Raw genomic sequence first — 5,613 nt, forward strand, 5'->3', positions numbered from 1 at the left:
CTGACCTGGGTTTTTGGTTCTTTTCTGCTTGTCCAGTTTTAGGAGGGAGGCGTCTGCCCTTTCAAGAATCTTTTGGGAAGTGACAGCAATTAGGAAGGGACCTTTAGCTTTCTGGAATGGGAAGCCGGGAGGCACTCCCCTCTGCTGCCTAGAATGCCACTGTGAGCTGTAACTCTGTTCTTTGCTGCTGAGCAGGCCCTTCTCTAGGCAAATCCCCACCCTCCCTCCCAGTCTCTAAGGTACTGGATACTTCCCTCCCACAGAGACAGGTTGATCCCAGGGCATTGGGACCTGGTAGGGGGTTTGAGGTTCCAGTTTTAACTACTTCAGCCCTATTTGGGAGACCTGGCTGGGTGCCAATTTCTGCCAGTTTGAGCCAGTGTTAGCTGGTTAATCTTTCAGTGCCTCAGTTTCTCTCTACCTCTATTCCCACAAAAGATAAAAGAAGCATATTTCTCCTTGCCCTCTGGCATCAGTGGCTCCAGGTCCTGAGTGGAAACCCAAGTTTCTATCAGGAATCTGGAAGGGCTGGGCTAGCCAAGTCATGTTCTACTCTCAGCCTGGGGTCTGGGGCTTCTCCGAGCCTCTGGCTTTCTTATCTGCAAAGTAGGCTGAACAATAGTGCTTTCCTTTCTGGGTGGTTGAAAGGACTGCCTGAGATGAGGTATGTGAACTTTGAACTTTAAATAAATGCTCACTGATTATGTTAACTGGCATTGTGAAGTTTCTTTAGGGGCCTTAGCCCTCAGTCCTACTGATTTTGTCTCATACTTCCCTAGAGTAAGGCCTTCTTAGTGGATTTCAGTATCAGTTGAATGACACTGAGTTGAATTCTTAAAAAAATCTTAAGCATTTTGAGAGGACAGCTTCTCCCAAGGGCCTGATGGCAAAATAGGGGACACCATTCCTAGTACCTAGTGCTGAGGCACGCACTAACATTCTTTTCTCCAGAGGTGAAGTGCACAGACCTTAGTGCCCCGTACCAGAAGTCTGACATATGCACACTCCCAGCTACCCAGGCTCTATCACCCCCCAAAATTCCCTGTTTCCCTCCCAATCAGCTTCTCAACTTGCTCCCTACATAGCCACTATCTGGGTAGTTGCACCTGCTTAGACCTCCCCTGAACCATTTGCCTGGCTCTTTCCTTCCTGCTCTGCATCCCCAAGGCTGGGTTTCTGGCTGGCCTTGTCACCATCTGCACCCTCCCCCCAACTTGATGGGATTCTGTTCTGAACCTCACACTTGATTCTCTCTCCTCTGGCTTGGAGGCACAGTGCTGAGGGCACACCAGGTTTGCCTGGGACTGTGGTATTTCCTGTCCTCAAGATGGTTATCCAGCTCCAGGCTTCCCACTAGTTCACAATTAAAAGTGATAAAGGCCAGAGGACCCTGAGACAGCACAGGCTGTGTAAACACCAATGGGGGCTTGAGAATCAGGCCCGCAGGGGTCTGAACCTTGGCCTCAGGTTGTTGATCTGTAACAGGATGCTGAGGATGATGAATGATAACTTGCAGGGGCGGTGGGGGATTGCGGGAGAGAATGTTTTACTTCTCTCTGCTTAGCGAGAATTGGACCACAGCCAGCTGTACACCCTGACTGTGGGGGCGTTTTCAACATCATGAACCTGTGCTGCCTGACTGCTTTGAAGGGTGGGAGGATGTAGAATAGAGAATTGGGGCTTAGAAGAATGGCATCCTTGGACTAAACTCTCCATAAAGGGGAGTCTGGCTAACATTAAAAGTTTTATGTGTAGAGTTGCCATATAAACTCCTGGGAGTAACTGTCAGTGTGAAAGTTAGCATGTGGTAAAAAGTCCATTTCATGCTCCAGGTGTGCTGGCCCTGAGCTCCTCTATCTGACGACTCAGAGTGTGAGCCCAGACCTTTGAGGAACTTGATAGAAGCCGTGGGAGGCTGGGTGGTCGGTTGGTGGGGATGCCTAGTTTATGGAGTTGACGAATAGGGATAGTGGTGGCTTTTGTGAGTACTGGAATTCAGGGAGGGCCAGGGCTTCTGCCTAAACACCTTGCACCCAGTTGCATACCTCAGGGACAGGCAAGCCTCAACCTGGGAGACTGACCTGCTTTCAATAGATTCCATCTCTGGTGTTTCTAAGAAGCTGAATTAACCCTACCCTCTCTTTGGTCTGGCCATCCCACCTCCTTCCAATGCTATGAACATTGCTTAAAAGGTGCCATAAAAGTAAATATTGTGAAGCATAGCATCTGGGCAGCCAGAAGATCTCTGGCCTCAGAAGAGGCCATGCCTCCATGTCTAGAGAGATCTGCTAGCAGCTCTCCGGCTGCTCACCTGCAGAAACCCCATAGTGGCCCCTTTGGGCACTTTTCTGCTTCTAGTCTAAAGCCAGAAGGGAGGGGATCAGAGTCCCCAGGAACACAGGTGACCAAACTGGAGTGCCATTCAGAGATGTACCTTCAGCCCCTGCTTTTTACTGATGATGAAACGAGGGTCACTGTTCCCTTAGCAAACATTTACTCTTTGTGTCAGGCAGAAGATACAAAAGATGGAGAAAAAAATGGCCCCTAGCCTAGAGGAGCAAATACAATGTAGGGACAGATAACCAAATATTTTTAACTGGGGCTACACTAAGGACAGACAGAAAGTTTCCATGGTTGAGGGTAGAGGAGATGCTTCAGCTGAGTCTTGAAGGATGAATAGGAGTTTGCTGGGGAGGGGGTTACAGAGGGATAGAAGGTATCTCAGACATGTGTAGATGCTGTTGTGAAGGGGTCCAGAGTACCATGTCTGTGGGTGATGGGGTGGGACAGGAAGCCTGACAGTTGAGATGAATGGAAATGAATTCATCACCTGTCAGTGAGTGCTGGGAAGGTTGAGCTCTGTGTAGGTGAGGAGGCCTGGGGTATACAGGGTGTTGCAGGAAGTGAGGCTTGGGGAGCTAGCTAGGATATGAGCGTACCATCTTGAGGGCAGTAGGATGTGTTGGAGGAGTTTTGAACATGGGAACAATGGAGTCACTAGACAGATTGGACTTCTGGATAAGACGAAGGGGGTGCAATGGCAAGGCAAGTTTTGGCTGGGGGTTGAGATGGAGACCAGGTGGAAGGGGAAGGGATGAGTGAGATTTCCAGCTGCTAATAGGTCTGCTGTTCACAGCGAGGCAGGTACCTTACCTCAGCTCACTCTGTAATAACTGAGCAGAACCAGAGCAGAGCTCTGTGTGGTTCCCCAGGCCAGCTTTCCCTCTCCTTCCCCATAGCTCCTGCCACATCAAAGATTCTTAATGGACAGGGCCTTGTAGTCAGATGTGCTTAATAAATGTTTCTTATCAGACAGAAGCTAGAGCATCCTCTGGTTCAGCCCCAGTTTCTAGAAGCTTTGGGGCTGGGCATGGATGTCTCCCTCTAGGGCAGTGCAGTCTGTTCTGAGGCCAGTTACAGCTGTTTTATCCATCATAAGTGGCTTCATCTTGCCCAATGTCTCCAGGGGAACTTAAACCTTCCTATCACAGCTCAGGGCTTTGTAAGATGTCTGCTCTGTGAGCCTCCAAGGCTTGGAAGCTCTCACTGAGACTGGGATATCACCTGGGACAAGACAAAAGGAATCTGGAAGGCCAGATGTGTGTTTACATGCCTGCCAGGTGGGTGTTGGCAGTGCCCACTAGGTTCCCAGAGGCTGTGGTCAGCCTAGGGCAAGGCTGTGCTTCCGATGTCGCACTTCTCACTGTTGGCTGAGTGGTTCTTCCTTTGTCATTCATTTATTAATGCACTTGCATGCTCATGTGGTCATTTTCCCCCCGTCATTTCATCCACACATTCACATAATAGTGCACCTTTGCTTCCTTTGTCAGTTTGTTCATTTTTGACTTACTCTTAGGCGAGTCTGAACTGGAGTGCTTGCTATGCAAGTAGCTCTGCTATTAGCCACATCGAGGTGAAGGTTTACCCTTGAGAGATACCGGCTGACTGGGATAGGAGGCCCACACATGTGAAAGACATACCAGGCCACATCCTCTGTACTTAGTGACTTTCTGGAATCTTTCCACTGTCACACTCAGCAGCACGGTCTGGGTGGCAAGGCTGAGTTATGCCAGAAGGTCTTGGTGAAGCAACAGTGGGATGGAGACTGCTGCTTGCCCACCAGGGCTGGTGGGGACTATGGGGTAGACCAAATCAGGAGCATCGTCTCTTTCTCAACCCCACAAAAGTGGGAGACAAACACTTCTCGAAAGTATGTACTATATCCCAAACAATAAAACAAAAAACACTATCACAGTAGACATGGGAAGGATCAGAACTCTCGTGATCTTAGACTCATTTTACAGTTTAAACCTATTTTTATTTTGAATTGCATGTGGAGAGTTGCCAGAGTACTTTTAGTGCTTTGGGTCTCTAAAATCCTTTCTAAAAAGAAGAGTACAAAGAATAATACAGGGACTCAGTAAATAGCTAACACTCAATGTTGGAGGTGTCTCATCTTTTTTAAAGAAAGAAATCAATATTGAAGGAGTCCAGCTGTTCTCTCTTCTTGTCCCTAGAGGCAGGGGTTCTCAACCGCAGTTAGTTTTGTCCCCAAGAGACATTTTGGCATGTCCGGAGACATTTTTGGTTGTCACAACTGGGGAGAGCTATCGGTATCTGATGGGTGGAGGCCAGGTGTGCTGCTGAACACCCAGCTGTGCAGGGGATGGCCCCACCACAGGGATCCAGCCTCAAGTACTCATGGTGTAGAAGACAAGAAACCCTGGTATAGATGCAACAAGTATCTTGAATTTAGTATGTTGCATGCCAGTCGTTTAAAAAATCCACAGAGAAAGAATATTCATTCTATGTGGTTGTGTGTTATTTCCTAAAAATAAATATGTATGCTTTAGGAATTCTGCATCTTGCTATGTTCATTTGACATGCTTTTGAGAATATCACGTGTTGATGCATCTAGTTTATTTACATTCTGTAGCTTAGCTAATTTAGGAGAATAGGCCACATTTCATTTATTCATTCTTGCATAGACTCACTTTTTCATTGCAAGTGTGCTGATAGGAACATCTTTGCACATGTACTTGGTATGTGTGTGTGAGTTTCTCTGGAGCCGACTGGGAGTGGAACTACGGGCATGTGGGAGTTCACAGCCTCATCAACACTCAGGACTGTCTGTTCAGTTTGATGAGAAGAGGCACATTCATATTGTTTAGCTTTCATTTACCTGATTGCTGGTGAGTCTGTGTATCTCTTCACGGTGTCACTTCCTTAGGTTTGCTCCTGGGCCTCTGAACACCTCTTCAGGATCCTGGTCACAGCATCCTGGTGATGCAGACATTGGTCCTAGTGGAGTCCCTTCTCTCTCGGGGTGCTGGACACTCATCATCTGAGTTGCTGATTTCCTCATCTAGCGTCCCTGCACACTACTCTTGTGGCTTGCTGGCTCCTGACGGGGCACGACACAGCTGATTGGGTTTCTGCTCTTTATCTTCAGTTTTATGAGGTTGCACTGTAGTAACCTTTGCTGGACTTGGATGTGCCCAAGCCTCCAGTGTGTTCCCAGAGGGTAACTTTGTTTCTGAGTTCTGGGAGCTTATCACTCCTTAGGCTCCCCATGTATAGGCCTGGGGGTGCCGGGTGGGACCTGGCAAGTTT

The sequence above is a fragment of the Pteropus alecto genome, unplaced genomic scaffold (genome assembly GCF_000325575.1).
Source record: "Pteropus alecto unplaced genomic scaffold, ASM32557v1 scaffold52, whole genome shotgun sequence".
Taxonomy (NCBI): domain Eukaryota; kingdom Metazoa; phylum Chordata; class Mammalia; order Chiroptera; family Pteropodidae; genus Pteropus; species Pteropus alecto.